Here is a 25,773-nt window from a genome sequence, read left to right on the forward strand (position 1 = left end):
CAGAATATATATGGCGTTTTTGTTGTTATTAAAACAATAGTTTTATTTATATTAAAGCTTTTATCATTTTTTTTTTTAACTTCGAAAAATCTCCGAACACCATTCCTTCATTATATGACATTCGACTGCCTAGTCCACTGCCTTCCACTCTATTCGCAACATAAACACTACTTAAGCTGCCAAACTATATAGTAAACAATGGTGGCGACTGATTTTTTGCCACTATGTTTTATGCTTTTGGCAGAGGAAGACTGTCAAGCGTTAACAAGTGTGCCCAAGTTGTAGAAGAGCTGGAAAACTATCGATATTTATATTATGGTCCGATGTCGATTATTTACTAACAGCATAAGGGCCGTTCCATTGGTTTATCGAGCTCTGGCTCTGGCTCAAATCTCATTGGAACGATCTGGATCAACTTTATGAAAACTGGCAGCACTAATATAAAACATCTGTTTTGTTGAAAATAAGAAGAAACGTACACAAAATTTTAAGATACTGATAGAATTATGAACATTTAAATAGTTTCGCACGTAAGTAAACTATTTATTTTCCTTACATCATCTTCAAGTTGTTTACTCTTTCAGTGTTTTTGCTTTTAAATATGGCGAATTCTTTTATGTATACACAAATGTACACATATTTAGTTCAGTGCTACAATGGCTCAACTATATGGTTGGCTCATCTCACCAGCTGATTTTATTTTTTTCATTTCACTGTAGTAGGGATTGTCAGAAGGAGATGGCAAACTTAAAATGAAACCAACGAATTTACAACATTTTCGGGGAATATTTTGAATAAGGTGCCACGATTTTCAAACTTTTGTTGATTTGTAGGGGTAGAGGGGGTCCTAAAAATCACAAAATTATCATCCGCAACTCTAGGAAACTCTTAGTTTATGAAATATAAGCTTTCTAATTTCAAAATTTAGTATAATTTCAACTTAAATCCTGCACTTTAAAATTCGGGTCGCACATGTCGATAGCGCTATCAAAAGACGCGTATTTGCGTCAAGATTCAGAATACGAAAGCAGAAACTGTATTTTTTTATCTCGTTTAAAAGTTATTCGCGGAAAACACGTCGGTAATATTGTCGCTTTTATCGTTGTTGCAATTAAACAAACGAAAACAAATGAAGGTGGTGAATAGTGTTGCCAGCTCCGCAATATCTGTTTATCATGGTAGAACATTATAAGGTGGTGGCACGTCGATATAAATGCAAACAAACATACACTATCAATGTACTTTGTTTTGTAATTCTCTGAATAATTTGAAATTAATGTACTTAATTGTAACAAGTGCAGAATACATACATTTGTCAAAAAAGAAAAAAAAAAACGGACTTTATAGATATTTTTATGTTGATTCCAACGGTAATTCTGCGTAGAACACCTTTCTGCATAGGCGGCCTTCGGCCGCGCTTATAAAAAATAACCCTGGGCTACGCCATGCCAAGTCCGGGTGTGTGGTATAACCGTGGCTACCGCCACGGTGATGTCCTTCTGCGTAGTACACCCTTCTGCGCGGCACCCCAAATAATATTAGACTTCAAATTATTAAAACTGCTTTACAAAAACAAAATACATTGATAGTGTATGTTTGTTTGCATTTATGTCGACGTGCCACCACCTTATAATGTTCTACCAAGATAAAAAGATATTATTGCGGAGCTGGCAACACTATCCACCACCTTCATTTGTTTTCGTTTGTTTAATTGCAACAACGAAAAAAGCGACAATAGTACCGACGTGTTTCCGCGAATAACTTTTAAACGAGATAAAAAATATAGTTTCTGCATTCTGATTCTGAATCTTGACACAAATACGCGTCTTTTGATACCGCTATCGACATGTGCGACCCGAATTTTAAGTGCAGGACTTAAGTTGAAATTTTACTAAATTTGGAAATTAAAAAGCTTATATTTCATAAACTAAGAGTTTCCTAGAGCTGTGGATGATAATTTTGTGATTTATAGACCCCCTCTACCCCTACAAATCAACAAAAGTTTGAAAATCGTGGCACCTTATATAAAATCCAACCCACATTTTCTTACTACATAAAAATGCTGCTTAGTTTTATGTTTTCATTCCATTCGTCTAACAGGAACACTCTGATTTTGGCAATGTGAACAAATGTATGTTGTTGCTGTAGAGATGAACCAACCATATAGTTGAGCCATGAGTGCTACCAACTCAAAAGTGGTTAGCTGTAAAAAAATCTACTACAGAAAACGAAACGAACAGAACTGCTATACGGATCAGAAATTGAACCAGATAAACATAGTGTACCTATACAAGTGTGTTCACTAAGCGATAAACGTCAAAACTACAAACAGCCTCGCTCACCTGATGGAAATCTCAGGTCTAGAGTCGCATTTTTGGTCTCAACGACTACATTTTTGTCTACCAATCGTCTCGACTTTTTCAATTTTTCAATCATTCGGCGCATTCGGTAATGGTATCCATTTTGAATTCGCTGTCATGCCGAATCCAGCGAGTGCCTGTCAGTATGCTTGACAGATAAGTCAACACACTTGTACTTGTACACTATGCAGATAAATATCAGGATCACAACGTTGTTGTTGCATTTGCATGTTAAATGTCTATCCGTATCTCGCTCAAGTCTCAATGGAACGTAACTATAGTGATGCTAATATTTGCCACACTGCCCTCCACCTAAGTCTGATCGTCCTGATCAGACAAAGTTTACGATCTAAACACTGCCAGCCTTTCCAAATGAACCACTTTCATTTTGTTTCGTGGTTTGCCAATGGGTTGAATGCGGTAAACTACATCGTTGATCCGTTTTTTTAGAACTTTGTATGGGCCTTCCCAGTTACACTGAAATTTCGGGGACAAGCCTTTTTTCCGTTGTGGGTTGTATAACAACGGTAAATTTCCTTCCCGAAAACCTTCCGAATTAATTGCTTTATCGTATCTGGCTTTCATCTTGTCACTCATAATCTTCGTTCGTTGCCTTACAAGATCGTGTATTTCTCTCATCTCTTCTTCCAAGACACCAATGGATTACTCGGTATTTCTCTCCACAACGGCATCTATCCCAAACTTCAAATCAGCTGGCAGTCGAAGGTCATTGCCAAAAATTACCTTTGCGGGAGTTTGGCCCGTTGTCTCATGCACTGCCGATCGGTAAGCCATCAAGAATAATGATATGTGTGTATCCCAATCTTTATGGAACTTGTCCACTTGTTTCCTTAAGAGCTCGTCAAAGGTTCGATTGAATCGTTCCACCATGCCATCGGACTGAGGATGCAATGCAGTTGTTCGAATTTTTCCAATGCCCAATGTCTTACACATTTCTTGGAACCCAGCTGATTTAAAATTGCTGCCTTGGTTAGAATGTAACTCCATTGGTACACCATACCTTGCAACCCAATTTTTTGTAAACACTTCTGCTACTGTTCAGCTTCTTGATTTGGGATTGGGTATACCTCTAGCTATTTGCTGAAATAATCCATAACCACCAGCACGTATTTGTTTCCGCGGTTGCTAGTTGGAAATGGGCCTGCGATATCCGTGGAGATCCTTTCAAATGGTGCACCTGAAATATACTGCTTCAGCTGGCCAAGACTTCGTGTTTTGGGCCCATTCGCTCTGCTGCATACCTCGCGGTTGACAATCCACTCGGTGACCGACTGACGGCAACCAACCCAATAGAATTTTTGCTCTCGAGCGTCTTCGTAATTCCAAGATAACCTCCTCTGGGACCACTGCCTTGACCATCCTCACTCTCCCATATTCGTGCAGGCAACAGGATATCAATTGTAAACTGTTCCCCTGGGCCCAATATGACTTCGCAATAAGACTCTCTGCTGACATCTCCTCTCTATTCGGTCTTTCGTTTCGTTCGAGTCCTTACATAACATGTGACAGATTTGTATCTTCTTAGTTGTTCCATGTCCCATTCATCCGAAGACGTTATAGTCATAAGCCGGACCCCTATGGTGTCCTCCTTAGCCCCAGCTTTCGGACAGTGTTTGCATTCCAAATTACATGGTCTTCGTGACATTGCATCGTCATTCCCATGGGTACTACCTTTTCGATGCTCAATGGAAAAGGCATAGCTTTGTAGTCGCTCGATCCACCGTGCCAATTGACCTTCTGTATTCCGGACTTCGGGAGCCTTTTCAACGCTGCGTGATCTGCCCTGACGCGGAATCGCTGCCCGTAGAGGTACTTGTGAAAAGGTTTAATGCACTCTACCAATGCCAACAGATCCTCTCTGGTCTGATCGGCTGTAATATGCAACTACCTTCTCCTGTCCATCGACCAGTTTTGACAAAACGCCTCCTATAGCATATCCACTCGCATCTGTATCTACAATAAACGTTCCTCCTGGAATCGGATATGCCAACACAACAGCCATTCAAAAGCTTTATTTTTCCTTGTAAGCTCATGGAGGCTGTTGGCTATACTGGCAAAATTTGGTACAAATAGGCAGTAATATGTGTACAGCCCAAGGAAACTTCTTACCTCATGCAGATTGTGTGGTCTTGGCCAATCCTTTACTGCTTCTATCTTTTCATTCGCGGTGCAGATGCCCTCCGTCGTTAATTAATTAATTAATTTATTTTTTATTTAAAGTCGACGACAAACTATGGTCGACTGCATAATATAAAAGATATATAAATATACAACTCAAAAGATAAAATTTAAGATATATCGAGATTTCAACAATGTTATATTACAAACAAAGATATATTAATGAACATTACACTTTAATTTCAGAATATAATAATAATAAGAAATACGAGCAGAAATAAGATCTTATGCCGAGATCTTATACTGGTGGAATGCATCAGATTCCGCTCCGCATGATTTCGGAATGCAGTGGATTCAAATCTTGCTGTTGGAATGCAACAAGATTTCAATCAGCATGTCATGGGAATCCGTCAGTGCTAAGAGTAGGGTAATGAGGATACGCCATCACAAGGCATAAAAAAGTAACATGACTTGTGTTGTTGGAATGCACCGGATTCCAATCAGCTCGATGCCTGACCCATAAGATTATACTGCCAGTGACTCATGAAAAAGCATGTTTTTTGGTTGATTTTCCGACAGGGTGGATAAATGATGTATATTGGAACGATTTTCCGTCATCCCTTGTCAAATTTGGTTTTGAGACAAACCGGTTTCGGCGTTGTGCCATCATCAGTGTCGATTTTCGTTCTGATCTGTTGTTGTCGTTTGTCCTGTATTTATAGTTCGTAGGTATATGAGCAGGTATTGTCAAATTGATGCTTGTGTATATTTAGCTTTGTGTATGTGCTGTGTGTTCATTCAGAACCGAGGGTGGTTTACTAATCGATTTGTGTGGCTGACTGGGGTATGTAGAAATCTGTGATTTTACTCGTTTGACCTTCTTTGTCGGTTTTTTGTTTTGGTGTGTTAATTGTTTTGTGTTTATTTGTTGTTGTGTGTTTATCTGTTGTACCTGTGTGATTAAGTTGTTTCCTGTAAACAAGTTTAAAGGCTCGAATATTGTGTCAGAAATTGTGTTTATCTGTTCGTTTATTATTCTACCGTCGAATGTTTTCTGTTTGTAGATTTCCATGTTTTCGAGCACGTTGCGACGTCCGCCCTTTTCTTGTATGTGAAGAACCCTAACCGTTTTATTGATGTTTGCTGGGGAACATTCATTCTCGACCATGTGATTCGCGAAGTTAGACTCGGGTATAATGTTTGGGTTCCGTATTTTTTTGTTGTAATCTCCAATATGTTTTCTGAATCTCGTTCTTATTTGCCGTCCTGTTTGTCCTATGTAACTATGCTGGCATCCGCAGGTAAGCTTGTATACGCCGTGGCTGCTAAACGGATCCTCTGAGTTAATGTTAGTTCTTAGTTTTCGCCCTAGATTGTTCGATGTTTTGAATGCTGTGTTAATGTTGTATTTTTTAAAGAAGTTTGCCAATTTATATGTTGCTTTTCCAGTATATGTCATAGTCGTCCAGCTATTATTTTCCTTTTCATTATTTCTTTTTGGTTCTCCATTTGTCCTTCTGAGCTTATCTACTAGTGCTTTTATATCCGTTTTTTGCAGCGATATTATATATGACCTCAAGTTCTCTCTTATATGCCTCTTGTGTAAGAGGTGTTCTTTCAAGTCTATGTACCAAGTGCCTTAATGCTGCATTTTACGCTGTTGAGGGTGATTTGAGGTATTGTGTATTATTGTGTCGGTGGCCGTTGACTTTCTATATATGTCATAGTTAAATCTTTTGGCTTCTTTATCAATATTTATCGTGAGGTCTAGATAGTTGATTCCTCCGTCTTTTTCGGTTTCCATTGTAAATTTTATATTTTCGTGCTGCTTGTTGAGGTACTCCAGTACAAGCTCTTCGTTATTTGTAGTTAAAACGCATATTATGTCATCCACGTATCTAGCATAAAATGACACGCCTAATTTGGACTTCAGCTCCTGTATGTACTTTTCTTCCAGATTTTGCATGAGCACTTCCATAAGAATTGCTGATGTGGGGCTTCCCATTCCAAGACCGTTTGTTTGTCTATATATTTTATTGTTGAATTGAAAACAGGTTTGACGTAAAGTGGTTCTTAGCGTATTTGTGATTTGCATACTTTTCACTTTGTTTTTTGTGTTATGAACTATTGTTGAGCTAACTATGTCCAAAGTCTCCGATAGTGGTATAGATGGGTATAAATCTTTTATGTCAAAAGATACCAATTTGCCAAACCAAATTTGACAAGGGATGACGGAAAATCGTTCCAATATACATCATGTTTTTTACGTTGTAGGAATGCATCAGATTCCAATCAACACAGTACTGTCTTGTTCCTTCTTAATGATACATGTTGATAAATGTTCCTCCATCCTTAAACGAGATAGTTCCTGTTTTTTATGGAAGAAATAAATGCCGGACAACTAAATTAAATTAGCTTGTATCTCTTAAATTAGATAGGCAAGTATTGTATTACGTATAGTGGCAAAAGTACATTCAAGACTGATACAGCTATACAAGACATTGTAGTGCGCGCACCAGATAAGAAGGCGATTATTTTTAGCAAAGTTTCGTCGAAAAAGGGGTAAATAAAAAGGAACGTAGTGTCTGGATACTCTAGGGGGAACCGCAAAAAACAAGCGGCTGAGAAGGTCCGCAGAATCAATTTCTCCAATAATGAGCTTATGGATGAACAATACCCCCAGTAATATTCTCCGTTTTTCAGAGTGGGTAAGTTAATAAGAAGAAGTCTACTTCTGTATGGAGGAAGGTGGAGACTTGAGTCCCAATTAAGGCCGCGCAATGCGAATATCAAAAATTGCTTTTGAACTGACTCAAGACGCTTTATATGCTTTTGAGAAACAGGGGACCAAACGCATGAGCAATACTCGAGTATTGGACGAACCAGCGATGTGTAAAGAACCTTAATAAGATACGGATCATCGAACTCTTTAGCCCATCTTTTAACAAATCCAAGTAAACCCAACGCTTTGATATACGCTCCAAAGGCGTACCATCTATTACATAAGGTTTCAATGCTGGCTTCACTCGGTGAAATGTCATATGCTTACATTTAGAGCAATTTAAAGCTAGTAAATTTGTTGTGCACCAACATTGGAACGAGTCCAAGTCGGGTCCAAGGAACTCAAATCGGTAGGACAGTAAGTGTAGCAAAGTTTTACATCATCCGCATACATTCTAGTATGGGAATATAATATTGTCTGTGGCAAGTCATTAATGAAAAGGGCAAAGAGCCTAGATGACTTCACTGGGGTACACCGGAGAAAACTCCGAACGATTACGACAGATTGCACTTGAACAGGACCTTTTGGGTCCGGTAAGAAAGATAGCTTTTCAGCCACATTAATAGGTGAAACGGAAATCCCAGTAAATCAAGCTTATGAATAAGTAGCTCATGGTTGACGGTATCAAATGCTTTGCTGAAGTCCGTGTAGATGACATATTGTAACGAATGTTAGCAGCACTGAGCGATGCTATCGTCTCTAAGCCGATGCTAAGCAGTGACGTGAATTCACATCCATAGATCAATCATTATCTATCTACATAAACGAAACAATAATTGCGTCTACACATATGTACCATGTACGTATACGAGCAGCGAAGAGTCAATGCACAAACACATGCATATATCTGAGATACTCCTATAAGTATGCAATGAGAAAAACTATAAAATTGTGCAATTGTAGTTACAGCTGAGAAGTTTGAGAGCTGCTGGACTAGTAGATTCTGGAAGCGCCTAGAAGATGCGAATGTTGAAATCCTAGAGTATAAAAGGCGGCAATTGTAGAGGCGCTGGAATTCAGTTTGATTTGAGATTTCGATTAAGATGCTATCTAGCGAGCAAGAGCAGTATTATTTTGAATAGTAGAGTTTCATTTGAGCTATCAATCAGTTTGGTTATTAAGCAAGCTATTCGTTGCACAGTTTGAGTGTTATTGTGAAGTACTTTAATAAATGCCATTTTGCATTATTACAAATTGGAGTTATTTAGTCAACAGTTTAGTGATTCGAACTTAGCAGAGGATTGCAAATAAGAGGATTTGCAAGTAAATTCGTTACAATTGGTGTCAGAAGTGGGATTGTTGAATAAATTCCAGAGGACAACAAGGACATGGCAAAGTTCAGTGAATTGAAGATCCAGCAACTGAAAAAGAAGTTGGAGAACCGTGGATTAAATACAACGGGCGATAAGATCGAACTTCAAGCACGGCTACGAGAGGTAATGGAGTCGCAAGGAATTGATGTGGACGAGTTTGTCTTTTATCCTGATGGGGACGAAGCAACAACAAAAATTTAAGAGAAAAACGAAACATCGCAGACAGTTACGAGCACAGACTTGAACATGATATTGGCTGCAATAACTGCTCAAACATCGACAGTGGCATCTCAACTGGAATCGCAGGAGACACGCATAACATCGAAGATGGAAGAACAGAAAACGAATATGTCATCACAGATGGAATCACAAGAAACACGAATAACATCTAAGATTGAAGCACAGGAGACGCGTATTTCTGAAATGTCGACACAGATTACATCCAAGATGGAAAATCAACTGGAAGAGCAAAAGACATATATGACATCTCAGTTGGTTGAGCAGTTGAAAGCACAGGAGGCCCGCATATCCTCGCAGCTGGTGGCACAGGAGATAAGGGTAACATCAAAGCTGGAAGCACAGGATACAAAAATTGTGCAGCTCGAGGACAAAATTGATGCCGAGATAGAAGCTTTGAGAGGTCGTATACAGGAGATGCAAATGAATCGCCCAGCTGTTTCAGCGAGTAATCCAAAGATAAAAACACCATCTTTTGACGGCTCTGTTCCTTTCCAATTCTTTAAGCTACAGTTTGAGAAGACCGCAGCAGTGAACAACTGGAGTGCTGAAGATAAAGTTGCTGCACTATTCATGGCGTTGAAAGGGCGTGGAGCTGAGATTTTACAAACCATTCCAGACGGCGAACGGAACTGTTATAAAGCATTGATGGGCGCTCTAGAGAGACGATACGGAACTGAGCATAGGAGACAGATATACCAAATGGAGTTGCTGAACCGCTTCCAGAGGCCTGGTGAAACATTGCAAGAGTTTGCGTCGGATATTGAAAGGCTAGCACATTTAGCGAATGCGGACGCAATCGTGGAATACACTGAACGGGTAAAGATTCAGAGCTTTATAAATGGCATACGGGACGTCGAAACAAAGCGAGCTACATACGCAAACCCAAAGCCAACATTCGCAGAAACGGTGTCACAAGCTCTGATTCAGGAAACAGCATCGCTTCTGTGTAAGCCAGTTTACAAAGCACGCCGTGTGGAGGTAGAAAGGCCAGAGTTGGTAGACGCAATATTGGAGGCGCTGAAAGGATCGCATAAGCGGAGTGAAAAAGTTATCAAATGTTTCAAATGCGGGAAGTCCGGTCACATTGCCAGTCATTGCGATCTTGATCCTAGTAGTTCCAACAATGTGGGTGGCCGTAAACGCAAAGCTGGAGGAGATGAGCAAGAGCGAGTAAGAGGTAGAGATCGATAGCTAGATCCAGCTATTGAATGCCCTGTGATATCTGTGTTGCAGTCTTTCCGTCAGAGGGAATGTGGATGGCAAAGAACATGTACTGACTGTAGATACGGGCGCATCTCATTCCTTGATTCGATCTGATTTGGTGTACAGGAGAGTAAAGTCATTACCTGGAGCAAGGTTGCGTACGGTCACAGGCGAGTATAACCAAGTCCAGGGAGAAGTGATATGTGAAGTCCTAATTGGGAAGGTCATGGTTTTACACAAATTCGTTGTGGCGGAGATCGTTGATGAAGTCATATTGGGAGTGGACTTCTTGGTTGACCATGACATCAGGATCGATATGCGGAGAAAAATTATGCGCTATAAGAACCAGGACATACCACTTAACTTTAGTTTGGAAAAAGGGTTCAGCAGTAATCGGGTACTGGTTGAGAAGACTCGACAAAGGCCACGAAATTCAAAGCTAAAGGTTGATGGAACAAATGGGCCAAACAAATCAAAACCGAAGGTACCTGTGAGAGAAACACTGGCATTGAAAAGCCAGAATGCAAGGGTGGTTTCAAGCCAAGGCACACTACTGCTGTGAAGCGTCGGAACGATACTGATTATGCAAAGCAAATCCGTCCAGCGCAAGCTCTACGGAGTAGTTCATTGGCCAAACAACAGAGTCTGAAGGAACGGCCCAGGGTAATGAGTAGTAAGATGAAACACTGGCATGACAAGAACTTTAATTCGGAAGGTTTCTTGGAGGGAGATTTGGTACTGTTAAACAACCCTCACCGGCGGAAAGGTGTTCCAGCCAAATTTCGGTGCAGTTGGGAAGGACCGTACAAGGTTGTGAAGAAGATCAGTGATACCATCTACCGCATACAAAGCATTGAGAAACCACGGAGTAGAAGAGTGGTAAATTTGGAGATCCAAGCGACGTTTAGATCGGGAGATTTGTCTGATCGGGATGAGATGAAAGGAATTTCCATCGGAACCCACGACCAAGTGGAAAATTATCTTAACTCTCTTGGTGTTACCAATTGGTGCCAGATAGCCAAATGAAGATGCGACTTGTTAGACGGCCGAAATTATCAAAGTAGGTAAGTTTCTTGCAACGTTTATTGAAAAGAGACATTGTGGCATACGCGACTGGCAAATACAAACATTTTAACTCGAGCTAAATATCTTGGCATGATTGTCGACTTCATATTTAGCTGGAAAATAAAAGTACAAAAAAGCCCTAGCAGCGTATTTTATTTGCAAAGGGCCTTCGGGGGGCACTAGGGATTATATACAATCCAGTTGTTCTTCGAACGATACAAACCTATGGCGCTTCAAGCTTTTGGGAGACGCTAACGGCGAAGGCTGGCATGCTCCCCCAGCGGGTTAGGGGGTCAGAATATACCCGCGGTAGTTATGCCTGTCGCAAGAGGCGACTAAAATACCATATTCAAGGGGCTATGTAGCGAAACCCTTCAGATTGCCAGCGCAATATATAGCTTCTCCAAACCCAATTGTCAATCTCACCTATCCGCGGCGAATCCTGTTTCACTAACAGACGAAGCTCTGGCGACCCCAAGCTCTTCATGGAACCTGGTGGTGGGGAGAGAGGGAATGGCCTGAAGGTTTAATTAGGCCACATAAATCGTTCCCGAGGTGGTCGGGCTAGCACCTTAATGGTGCTGTGGTACCGGAGCGTACCGGATCTGTATCCGGCAAAGGACCATCACATCGATAACACTCCCCAAAGCCTTCGGGGAGCAACCTTATCGCTACAACAACAACAAGGCTGGCATGCCTAGAAACTTCAGCAGCGTTCTCAAGAAGGGTTAATCGTGATTTTCCTCGTAGTGCCTTTGAATATGTATGAGCGCGCAACGGAAATAAACCGATTAGGCGCTTTTAAAACTGACATTACGTCCGATACGGACCATATTACAGAATTTGTTGACTTCCAGGTACAGAACATAAGGCATCAAGGAAAACCGAGGAATACATACAAGGTCTTTATAACAATATTTTGGTAGTAAACTAACTAGCTGCCTTCTAAAACTAAACAAATCTGCAAGGAGAGTACTTATGTACAAGAGTACAAGGTCACTGTGCTTTTGCTCAGATGCGTCGATGATGGTACATGTCAGTAAGCTCGTAGAAGTCTGGGATGCTAACCCAAATGTCCAAGTTAAAGGCATAGCTAACACAATCGCTGTACTGTTTCAACGCAAAGGTTCATTTAAGAACAACAATACACCAAGGTTGAGGGGAATGGAATACACTCATAGCTTTGTATTACCGAATTACATGCATTTCCGTTTTAAGAAAGTACACGTCGTTATTCAAGGTTGTTATTGTTAAAGCTTATACAAAGTACTAAGGCACCACCCCCAACGACTATAAATATAATAATTTTTTTTCGGAGTCGAAAAAGTCCTGGTCAAAAAATTGTCCTAGGTGAAAATGTTTGAGTTCCCAGGTATCCCTATAGCAATATCATGTCGAATTATGCATCCTTTTTATTTTTCGAATTTTTTCCATAAAAGTCCATATATAAAAGTAAAATCTGTATTTTTATTTTTTGAGTCCGATAGAACTAGTTAAACTCAGACTTTTAAAAATAAAAGTCCGGAAATAAAAGTTAAATCTGGACTTTTATATTTTAAGGCCAAAATAAAAGTCCCGCTTGATAACAAAGAAACGGCTTATCCGAATTAAACAATTTTTTTTATTTCGGATAAGCCGTTTCTTAGTTATCAAGCGGGACTTTTATTTTGGCCTTAAGAAATAAAGTCCGGATTTAACTTTTATTTCCGGTCTTTTATTTTTAAAATTCCGAGTTTAACTAGTTCTATCGGACTCAAAAAATAAAAGTCCGAAAATAATTTTTATCTTGATCCAAATATATTTAAAATCCAAAATTAATAGTTTTGCAAGGAATTATATTATAAAAGGAATAACAATTTCAGTCCCTGCTATAAACAGCCCTCAGAATTATTTCTCCAACGTTCTTTAAAATAGAGACGCCATTTGGTTTGGTTAAGGATGACTAGTGCGCTGGATTAGTTGCGGTATATCCATGATAAAAGGCATTTGATTTTCCCATAAGCAAGACATTGTAAATACTGCCTCACCTACCCATTCTAAAGTTGACATTTTTTTTTTAAAGAGAGTTACCATCATTAGATTCAAATATTCCAGAGATTATTGAGAGCAGAGACGTTTAATTGTTTCCTGCCATTGTTATCAATATTTAATTTTCCTACTTGGTGCATATGTAAATTCCGAAGTACATCTTTCATACGTGTATAAATGTAAGCTTAATGTGGTCACGTGTCGTTCGGGCAAAAGTTTTTCACGTACAGATTGTATGTCAGCATTTTGACAGACTTGACAGTCATGACTATAAAATAAACTTGCAATCTTGTTATAGTCTTTAGGACAAAGTGAGATGTATGAACATGTATGTATGTACGTAGAGGCCATATACATATGTATAACATTTATGTAGCAAAATGCAATTTGACGTCGCGTGGGATATAAGGACCTTTTTGGGTGAGCATGTGCTACTACTGTGATGTGAGAGCGCCCTACACTCATGTTGACACGATTACAGCAAAATGAAAAAAATGATACTCATGCGTCATAAACTTTTCTTTCATAGCATATTGATGTTGTAATTCCTACTTGCTGGGGTGTGCGTGGGGTTTATCACCCTCTCTTTCTCATTGGGTTTTTACAGCGGTTGCAAACCCTATTCTATACTATGGAGTTCTCGTTTGGTGGAAAGCCACAAAAAAATAACATGCCTCAAAAAATTAGAGGGGGTATGCAGACTATCAATGCTTAGCATTACGGGAGCCCTGAAAACAACACCGACGGCTGCACTGTATACCATTCTGCACATTCCACCTGTAGACCTGGTAGCAAAGAACATAGCGTTAACAACTGCAACCAGGCTCAGTGCCCATCATACGGCCATAGTAGTATAGTGTCATCAATTACAGGACGAACTGATTCCTTCTCTGCGCTTCGAGGGAGATCTTAAGGCCCCAATAGATGTCGATGGTTGGCGCAACGGTGCTCAAATGGTGGACGAGGCGATACATGTGTACACAGATGGTTCCAAAGTAGTGGAAAGAGTAGGGTCTGCGGTATACTGTACTGATCCGGAAATAAACAGATATTACAAGTGGCCAGATTACTGTAGCGGAAGAGAATAGCTTAAACTGCAACCGTGTTAACTTTTATATTGACAGTTAAGCAGCAATTAAGGCAAAAAAAAAAAAAACAATCTCGCAAAGCACAGCATCTAAATGCGTGTTAAAGTGTAAGCAGTCTCTGGAAAGAATCGGCACAGGGAGAAGCATACATATATATTAGGTCCCAGGGCATGTGGGAATAGAAGGGAATGAAATAGCAGATGAACTAGCTAAAAAGGGGGCTTCCCTTGAAGCTTGCTCCGTAGATGTTCCAATTAGATTGGACGAGATTATGTGTAGGTCTTACAACCTTATACTAACAAAGTTGCTTCTATTGAAAAGTGTTTAATTTTAAAAATGAAAGAAGCTAAGACGTTCCTGGTCAAAACATGAATCTTCTTTATTAAATAATTGCTTTCTCTTTTATAGTAATTTACTTAACCTATACATTCATAATAATCTTAATACTAATAAACTAAAAATATGTACATTGGTAATGGGGTATGCATATATGTAAGTTTGCATACAGTCTTTGTATACATGTAGAATTGTATGCATGACTCCATACATGTAGGTTTGTATACATTGTTAGCAACGTCAGCAGATCAATGCAAGTACTTTGGTTAATGTTAGGCATACATGTAAGTTTGTATGCCTGTCTCGCAACCTAAGCAGATCAATGCGGGAATTTGGTTAGTTCCCATAATTGGTTGTATGTAAATAATAAGCAAAATTTATTAGCTGTGAAGGGACACGGGTTTCATATTCGGCATTCCATTGATGTTAGTTAACCGTCTGGGTTAGTTCAAAAATTTATGTTGTAGAATATTGTAATATGATTGCTATTAAAATGTATTTGGCATGGAGGTTCATGATGCGTAATGCCGCAAGTGTATTACATAGATGGGTATGACGCATAATGCTACAGTATCATTAAAAAGAGAGGGCTGTAGACTCATGACGGGCATTCTGACTGGGCACTGCCTTCTGGCGTCATATACCTTCAAATTAGGCTTGGTCAGTGATAGCAGATGAAGGAAGTGCGGGTTGGAGGAGGAAACGATCGAGCACATTTTGTGGTCATGCCCTGCGCTTGCCAGGCTAAGAGTCCAACTATTAGGAGTAATACAGCTGTCAGATCTAGAAGCAGCAAGTAGCTTAAGTCCAAGAAAACTTTTAGTATTTGCCAAGAGGACGGAGTTATTTTATAACATACGTCCTGGTTTTGGATAAAACTTTTCAGTTTGGTCGTTAAAATAAACTTCTGCTAAAACTACGGACTCATTCAGTCTATGTGAAGTCCCCATGGACCGGCCAGTTCAACCTAACCTAACCAAAGAGGATAAATATAATAAAGAGACACCAGTTTGCTATGAGTGGCGAGTAACTCGCTGGAAATCAAAAAAATTGTGGGACATTTTTGAATTGTCGCGCATTTATCCATGAGGTGTAGTTGTGCAACTGTTATTTTTGGAAATAGAATTAATTAATTAAATACATATCATAATTTATCCTCTTTGACCTACCTCCTACTTGCTTTGACTTTTTCTTTAAAATAAAAAAAATTTAAGCATGTATAAAAACGGCAAGTATTTATCCGACAAGTTTCAGGTTACAAATTTTTTTCTGGAATTTGAGCCGTTTATTTGTTTCTCTAAACCAGTGACGGATCCAGAAGGTGTCCATGGGGTCCGGAAAAATAAAGCGAAAATGGCCATGAAAATACATATCTGATTAGTGACCATTGAGAATACTAGTGAAGAGTCTTTCGCATTCCTCCATGTTCTCATCCCCCTGTCAAAACAATTGATAGGGGGAGAAAGATACCACAAATGTCCAGAGAATGGAAGAAACGTGGTTAAAAAGTTTTTTTTTTACTCGTGGTAGATGAATTCAACTACCTAGATTCATCCATCCCCCTTGTGTTTCGAACAAACTTCTCTTTTAAATGAGTCTATAGGGAAGCAGACAACATATTAATATTCATTTACAAAATCTAGTAAATAGTGCAAAAATAAGCGCTCACTTAGTCAAACATATGTACATATATATAAATAATGTAACTTTTAAATAAAATATATAAATAATGTAACGAATTTGCTTGCAAATCCTCTTATTTGCCTTTTTGCTAAGTTCGTATTACTAAACTGTTGAATAAATAACTCCAATATTGAATAATAGAAAAATGGCCTTTATTAAAGTACTTCACAATAACACTTATACTTTGCAATTAGCTGGCTTAATAACCAAACTGATAGCTTAAATGAAACTGATGAAATAATACTGCTATTGCTCGCTAGATATCGTCTTAATCGAAACTGCTTGACAACTCAAATCAAACGGAATTCCAGCGCCTCTACAATTGTCGCCTTTTATACTCTTTGATTTCAACCTTCGCATCTTCTAGGCGCTTCCAGAATCTACTAGTCCAGCAGCTCTAAAACTTCTCAGTTGTAACTACAATTGCACAATTTTATAGTTTTTCTCAATGCATACTTATAGGAGTATCTCAGATATATACATGTGTTTGTGCATTTACTCTCCGCTGCTCGTATACGTACATGGTACATATGTGTAGACGCAATTATTGTTTCGTTTATGTAGATACATAATGATTGTTCTATTGATGTGAATTCGCGTCACTGCTTAGCATCGGTTTAGAGATAGCAGCACCCCTTAGTTTTGCTAATATTCGTAACAATAATGTAACAAACGCGGGGTAAAAACTTATCATAAGTTGTGCAGCGAAATAAAAGCTGAACTACGTTTTCCGGATCTGTTAGTATTTCTATGTAGGTTTGAATAAGTTTTTTGGCTGTTTCCTCATCAAAACGAACCATGGTCCCAGAACACCTCTTTCACGCAAACGTTCGTCCGACCATATTTTGCATAGGAGTTGGTGCATGCCCTTTGCCAAACCCCTGATCTCCGTGGTTGAACAGCTCTGCAACATGGTAGTCCGCCTTTCACCGGCACATTTCTAAGCTTTAGAATGCATATTACCATTTTAACTTCTTTATTTTCGAGTTGCAGAACGTACATATTAAATTCTGTAGTCAGGGATTGGGTATCGAGTTCGTCATCTCTTATCTAGCAGTGAGGAGAAGTGTTAGCATTTCGCCACTACCATGTTTACAGAAATCTTCCCCAGTTTTGATACCTTCCGTGGGATTTACGGGCAAAATGTTTGAGCATTGTTACAAGTAGGCGTCTCTCTACATTTTTGGCATCACGGTAACGCTCCCTACACCTCACATTACTGCGCCCGAAAGAAGCATGACCCTATAGGTAGCGTCTCATCGAACTAGTTGTTTTCTGGCCTCGCTTTAAACTTTTAGTAACTGCAGCTGAGATACATAGTGAGTGAAAAATGTGCTCCCATTGATCAGCTCCATCGATGTCCGTTTCTTCGCTGTACTGAAATGGGCGCTTATCTTGGTTGCCACATGAAGGGCCCCAGTAAATTTTTTGACTACATGGCGTGCACATATCAGGGATGCTGGTGCTATGTAAGCCATCGCCATTATGACGTAACTGATTTGGCTTGTGCTCTTTGAACAGGATGCAGTCGATAGGTTTGGTGTATTAATTAATGCTGAAACATGGGACTGTAGAATTTCGAGCCGTGGCGAAGTCAAGTGTAGTTTTGATATTTGGCAGGGAACTCTTTGGCTGTAACTCTAAATATCTTTAATCAAGCTAAAATAACACAAATCAAATTAGGAGTATAAGGTGATTTTATTGAAAATAATGCTCATCAATCATATTATTTCCACAAAACGCTTAACGCCTTTCTTATCTTTAGTCTTAAAACACATATTTATCTTCAGGTTTATTTATAATCGATTCATCCGGTATCCGTAGGAATAGCACTTTCAAAATCTTTATTAAAGGTATACTAAGTAAAGATGTCACACAAATTTTATTCCATAAATGTGAAGATTCTTAAACTCGGCAAGAAAGTGAATTACATATTTCCACATCATGAAGGGTGACATAAAAGAATCTATGGTATTTCATTCAGAAACTCCACAAAGCTGTGCAAAAATAGATATCACACACATAAATACATAAACGTTGAGCTAAAAGCTACGATAGTAACAGCTCCGATACATAAGCAGTTTTTCATATAGATGGATTTAACACAAGCTTATGCATTACGAGTAGATTGCATGTATTTTTATGGAGAACGGTAGAATGAGCGACACTGGCGCCATCTGATATTGAAAAGTAGCCATCTCACCAATTTTGTTCCAAGCAAATCATAAGAAGAAGAATTTGACATTTGCTTTGGCTAAGGGTGTTGGCACACTTTGCAAGTGAAATTATTTTTCCCACTGGTTGGTAAATTTTCTAACATTTTTCGCAATTAAAAACTGCAATATAGCAATCGATTACGACACAAAATATGTTAGCAAGTATTTTTGTGGCATAGGGAGAATGTTTACAACAGTGCTTCGCGAAATTTTGTATGTGAGTGGGCAAGGCGTAATAACCTTCAATTGCTAAGTCTGAATTTCCTTCATATTTACAAACGCAACATCTTGGTTGATTGTGGCGATGTTATTGGAATGCATATCCTATGATGATATCAAGCATTAAATGGGTACATTATTATCAGCATTATAAATGTATGTAAATATGTACGCTCATGAACACGATTACATTTACTCACAAATGTACATACATACGTACGTACATAAATAATTGTTTGAGTATTTTTTATGCAAATGGCAATTCAACGAATGTTTATTCCAAAGGCAACACAACTACTTTCCCATCTCAAGATTGCCGGTTTTAGTAAAATCAACAAAAATAAATAAATATGTATAATCTGCATTATACCCATATATAGTATGTAGATATATATGAATGTATTTAAATTGTTCTGCTTCTCGTTTACAATGTGAGTTATGCGGTTGAGGTAGTCAGCCATGTCCTTCCGTTTAATAATGAATGGAATGTCCGGTATGTGTCGTTTTCACTCACAAATCCCGTTACTTATAAGACAATTATACATATGTATGTAGCTTCATTCAAATTCGCACGTTGGACCGCACTGTCACAGGTTCTTCTGGGTTGGAATAGACATTTTTTGGCGCCATCAGCAAGCTTCTTATTCGCAAATGCAACCACGGCTGCCACACCATGTGTTCGTTTGGGACCAAAACTCAACAAAAAAAAGACCACATTTTTGTTTCTCTTTATTGTGATTCGTTGTAAAAAATAAAATTTGAAGATGTTTGCATGGTTTCCTTTACAAAATTTTACTAAACATAACGAAAAGAAGACTTTGCTTTAATTCAAACTGCATACAAAAATAAAATGTACTTTTAGGTACTATAATTTCCCATTTCAAGGATAAGTATATGTCTTTCACCAACCAAACATTAGAACCTAGTTTTGCTGACAAAGCTCTTAGTTCCAGCATAATGATGCTTTTTGTTTGGCATGTTGATACATATATTCCTTCACATACTCTCAATATCTCTCGGTATGCTTGAACATAAATTAAGTGAGTTGAAAATACATCAAATATAAAACAAATTAATTTTATTATTTTACTTAGTTTTCAATTCATTTAACTCGCCGGTCATCGTTATGGTTCCACCAGTGGAAAGCCCTGCCAAATATCTAAGAGGCACACGTGCATTTGAAAAAAAAAAATCTTTTAGCTCGACTAGTAAAAAAAAATTGATCACGAAAAGTGTTTGATAATCGATCGATATATCTAGCCACTAAAACAAGACTTTTTTCTCGTAAGTCCGTGTGATGTGTTTGCCCTATGATCCAACACTTTTCTTTTTAATGCTTCGCCTAAGGTAAAATGACATTGTCCTGCTACATTTTGTTGACTGAGCAATTTTTGTGGTAAGGATTCCACGGAAGTAAATTGAAAATTATATGTGGATTAATAAGAGTGGCAAATGTTGTGGCCAGTGTTGTGAATTTTTACCTCATTGAAAAAGAATGAAAATAACCAAAAACGTAGGTACTGCGTAAAAAGGACAAAAATTAAAAAAAGGGCACCAGCGGACCAAATGGGGTTGGAAAGAACCATTTTTGGTCCAATTGGACCAAAGTGGCAACCGTGAATGCAACTGCCTTCGTTGCATGGTGATGAAAGCTTTCGAGCGCAACAACTGGGAATTTGTAATAACGTATTCGTATATGAATTATTTGTAGTTACATATATATATGTATATGTATATGTTTGCAATAGTACAAGCATCCCTTCAAAAAATGCGATTAGTGTAGGCTGAGTCCGAGATGAGTCGCAAAGGAGTATGCAACTAATGCCAGTTTTGATCTCGAACGATAGGACAAATCCCTTTTGTACCCATATGGGAACGAATGAAGACTAATCTCCTTTCTCATCAAAAAATGTTAGTTTTCGTATGGTGCGAGGTTATGTAGATTTTAAACGAAATATTAAAACTGGCAAAAAATTGATACGTCTATGTAAAAAAAAATTATTAAGTCATTCCAAGAGATATTGGTCGAGGATAATGGATCATATGGTCCAAGTCATTTAGGTTCGGTACAGGACTCCGCATTTTTCTTAAATAATTCGAATCGTTTTAATTTTTTTGTACAATTTTACTTAAGATTTTTAAGAATTAATGAGCACCGGTAAATAATTATTGTTATTCAACTATTATTTTTTCTTATTTAACTCCCTTCGTTGCCTCTTTGTTTATGTTTCTTAAAATGGGCTACATAGATTTCATACTGACTAATCCCAAGTGCTCAACGAGTTGTGTTGAAAAAGTTTACTTCTTTCACTCAGAATGAAGAAAACCTTTTTCAATATTTGTAAAGAAGGCAATTGCAAAACCTTCTCCACTTTGGCTCCAACCATCACAAACGTTTTTCAAAATAGTTATAACTCTGATTTCATTTTACCTAGACCAATGAATAATATTGGCTGTATGGGTCATATACATCAGGGGTCTGAATTCCATAGCCCAATTGTGCTCTCTTTGCGTATGCGAAGGGGCAATCACTTTCAATCTTTGGATACGAATTAAGTATTGTTATTCACTGGCCTTTGCCGGGCTCTTTTGTTTTCTCGAATATTTCGATTAATTGCGGAATGATGATTTCCAGATCACGTCGTTTCCCGGATATGTTCGGAACTTTTTCCGGTTAAATTCGGGATAGCTTCAACATTGCTTTCGTGATCATTTCGAAATAATTTAGATATTTTTGAGGATCATTTTTGCACAATTTTGGCATCATGTCAGGACTATCTTCGGAACATGTCGGTTTGGTTTTCGCGATCTATCTAGGATTGATTATGGGATAATTTCGTGACAACTTCATGACGGACTAGGCAATGTGTTCGGTATAATTTCATAATGGTTTTCGCCATGATATTAGAACCTTTCAGGGAACAATTTCGCATTTCTTTAAGGATGTTTTTTAAATTTTGGTGTTATTTCGGGATCATTTAATGATTGTTTTCGAGGCAGCACTACGGATAATTTAGATATTATTTTCAAGATCATCTTGGGACCATCTGATCGTTCCTACTGAATCTAGTGGAAACACACCTAAAATGATTTGTATCGGGACCCAGCAACGTTTGATATTTGAAAATTTTAAATTTCAATTTAACAAATTTTGTTTGCGTAAAAAAGTTACCTTTAAAAACTTTCTTTTAAATCCGAAACAAAATTTGAATTCTTCCATTATAGTTTTTTTCGACCGTACATACATATGTATATCATAATTAACGCACTTGAATGTGGCATATGTCATATGTATGTATATACATATATACCACATAAATATTTAGCTATGTAGCTTAATACAAATGTTTGGCATACCATCAAAGTCCTTGTTGGTAGCGTTCAGCCAAAAGCTAAAACATACTCAAAGCGCAAACTCACCACAGCTCAACAGCTGGGGAGGACTAAAGACGTCGACGTAGCTTGTTTTGTAAATATATTCGCAACTACGAAACTACAGACTCACTGGATATGCTTGTATTCTTTGTACATTATATTTAAATTTCGTGATTTTATTAATGTTTTGTTTTTGGCGGTTATTTTGTATGAGGGGCAGAGCGTTAAACTTTGTGCGCCTTAAATGGCCAACAATGCTTGCTCAATGTTGCTTGTTTAGAGCATTCGAGCTTCCTTTTAAATTTAAATGGCGCTTTAAGAGTGCCAATTTTGCCCAAAACCGGTCACTAAAGTTGAATGTGTCCATAGTACATACATACATACGAGTACGATTTTATGTTTAATGGGACAGACAATTAGGAGGAAGGAATGGCTTGCAATTAAAACTAAATGACATATGATGACCATAACTGTGTAAAATTTGTATTTGGCTTGTGCCGTGCTTGTTGTGTTCTGCCCTACAACAAGTGGTGCGAATGCGAGCTTAGAATATATATTAATGCGATATTCAATGCAGTTTAAAGTTGCCAACTCCATAGTTGTTCTGGACTTGGCAATGATAACCATGCGACGGATACATTGATCGCGGCGTTTCTACCTAAACAAAAACACAAACCCATCAACACCGTGTGCACCTACAACAGCTGGACATCACCTTATTTAAGCCCCGCATGACGACCCGAGCGTCAGTCGCACCTCAGAATTCCGCAATTAAATTTTAACAGGTTAACCGGAAATATTCGAGTAGCTGCAAATCATGAGGCAAAGCTAACAGTCAAATTTGCCCTGACATTGGTCCAAGAGAGAATGTAAAGGCATAACTGTCAGGTGAGATGATGCCAACGTTGAAATCATTACCGTCCATGCATACCGTTCAGCGCGGTAAATGACTATGCCCCCACCCGAAATGGAGGAAATAGTCACAGATCGTCAAATATGTCGCAGCACTTATAAACTGCGTTGACTGCCAGCCGATGCCCACCTTAGCATCTACAACCTGCTCATACTCCTCTCAATACAACGATCTGCAAAATTTATCATATCTGAGCTGAGGACATTTATTAACTTTTAAAAAGAAAATTAGGAAGAATTCATAACATTCACAGATCACTCCCTCGCTGCCCTCCCCTTTCCGACTTATGTCCGGTAAGGCGTGTTTCACAAATTCATGATTTCGGCTTTGGCTCCCTTCATTCCGGCTGGTAAAATATTCGAACTAAGACTTCATTTCCCGGCCGAAGCTGCAGTCCCAGCGATAGCACGTGACCTGGCGAGGCAGTTCGATCCTGCAGATGATCTTATTAGGATTCTCAACATCGAGATCACGTGGCTGGTAAATAAACGCAAACTTGGCAAATGGAAAGAAAATCTAAGGAACTGTAACATCTCTGCAAATGTCGATAAACTGTAGTCAACCGTCAAAGTGATATTAAAATTTTGGAAAGCGCCAATCCATTTATTTTAAATTAATTCCGGCAAGCGCAAGGAGACAGTGCCTAGATAGACAAACCTGGATATCCTTGAAAGGCCCATAATATTAAAAGCGCAAATATAGCCAGACTCTTGGAAAAATCTACTCCTATTTTCAGCCAGGAGTGGAGTCACATCGATTGGTGAACTAGAATTTTTCCAATATTTCTCTAGTCGTCCTTCATCTCTATCAGTGGTTTTTGGATAGTAACGAATGTTCCATTTTTATGGTGCATTTTTGCAAATTTTAAAATACCGCCGTCTTCTAAAGGTAAGAAGTGTTTGGAATGTGACTGTCATATTTATGATGTTAATAGTGACCACCAAAAAAATCCGGACTCGTGTTTTCGTCCTTTTAAATACAACAACAACAAAACAATAATAATTTTAAGAATCAAGAAGCAGAACATTGAAGATAGCCGGAACCGGTTCGTCCCCAAACAAAATTTGACAAGTGATGATGGAAAATTGTTGTTATATATGTACATCGAACAGCATTGTGCTGTGAGAGTTCAGGGAAAGGAAAAAAACTCTGAAGTTGGCACTGAACTTAAACCGTATTGTCTCAAAACCATAACCAAATTAACTGAAATAAACTTCAAAATGTGTACGGCTTTCGATCAAAATTTGAACACTGTGATTTCCCCTGCTACTGTATATTTATAAGCACTTTATTGTATATTGAACAAACACAAATATTTTATTTGCTCCTCCACACAATCACACATGAATAAAGCAAATAACCCGAGTTAACAGTTTGCCTGTGAGGATAGCGCCAATTAAACTTTCGAAGGTAAAATGCAAGAATTACTTCAATCATTAACCGCGTGCCAGGTGCAGCAACAACAAACACCGAAAGCAGCTGATATCTTAGGGGATGCAGTTAACAAAAGCTTTACTGAGCGTGTGGTGAAAAGCAACATTTACGGCTATACAAGCCAACAGTTGCTCCTTTACCGACAATTAAGTTGAACGTGTCAAACGGAAAACCCCAAGCGGCCAAATTAGAACCAAAAGAACCAAGTGATAATATATTTAAAAAATTTCCAAAACTAAAAAAAACAGCATTACTTCTATAATAAACATATTTAATTGAGAATTTTTGTGCTCGGTGCGGGTTCACTTAGCCAAATGTGAAACAGCCAAATGAAGCAAACCAATTAACATTTAGTCTTATGTGTGTGTGTATGTGTGAAAATTCATCCTAAATAATTAAACCATTGCGTGCATTTGTTTAGTATTCTTGGCAAATACTTCGGCCCTTCGTGGGTGAATTGCGAATTTCGTAGGGGTGTGTTGAATTTCTAAATCTCGATTTGTTTTTCATTGAAGTAAAATGCGCCGAATAATTTTGAATTTAGTTAGTGGCGAACTTTTGAGCAATGCAGATGCTGCAATTAGAAGTAAAAAAAATTTTTTTTTTTTTCTTAAAAGAGAATAAAATCATATAAATACATATAAACATCTTTAATATATGTGTATACATACAACAAATTTAAAATACGCACGACAAAAAATAGCAGAAGGCGAAGTGAGGTATTGAGATTTCAATAAGCTTTCTCGAATAAACTTGAATGTGTTGAAAATATACTGGAAAAGAGTGAAAAAAAATTGTTTTTGTATGTACTTATTCTCGCGTGGCTGAACTAAGAAACGGAAGTATTTTAAAATTTTTTAGCGCGAATAATGAATAATAAAAATATATTACTTTGTTGATTGAAGTGCTCGTAGAGAGCATATTACTACATACTAGGTTAGTAACTTTATGCTGTCCAAAAATTTTTAAATATTTTTGTTCATAATACAATTATTACGCGGGCCGACCCAGACTGCCAGAACTTCCATGGGATGTCTTCTTATGTTTCCAGAGCATCAAATGAAAAGTAGAACAAACAGTTTCTGCTGAATACCCAGAAACTGTTGAGCGTCCCGATAGACATATACATGAAGAGGTCCCGCCTTCCAGAAACATAAAAAGTCATCTCCATAATCGCTATAAAGAAATTCGGCACTCAAGAAGTCAGCGATATGAGGCCTTCTGGGATATCCACAAGAAGTCGGCAGATTAGAAAGCAATTTCCACAGGGAGACGCGCGTCACTCCAGCATAACTTCGATCTGTATACTGTATTAGGTTAAACTCTTACTTATCCAGAATCAATCCCGACATTCCCAATGTGTGTCCTACTTGTGACGT

The 25,773-nt window shown here is 38.3% G+C and overlaps 1 protein-coding gene across 5 annotated transcripts in view; it reads left to right on the forward strand.

The window, feature by feature from the left end:
• Positions 1-24,545: 24,545 nt before the first annotated feature.
• Epac (Exchange protein directly activated by cAMP) overlaps positions 24,546-25,773 on the forward strand; it is a 219,285-nt gene continuing 218,057 nt past the window's right edge. For 3 of the 5 annotated variants that reach the window (XM_067776973.1, XM_067776967.1, XM_067776972.1), the window contains exon 1: positions 24,546-25,330. The gene's annotated coding sequence lies outside the window, so the exon portion shown is untranslated. The remainder of the gene's footprint in view (positions 25,331-25,773) is intronic. The other 2 variants (XM_067776969.1, XM_067776968.1) reach the window with 2 other exon arrangements.

The sequence above is a fragment of the Eurosta solidaginis genome, chromosome 3 (genome assembly GCF_040869045.1).
Source record: "Eurosta solidaginis isolate ZX-2024a chromosome 3, ASM4086904v1, whole genome shotgun sequence".
Classification (NCBI taxonomy): domain Eukaryota; kingdom Metazoa; phylum Arthropoda; class Insecta; order Diptera; family Tephritidae; genus Eurosta; species Eurosta solidaginis.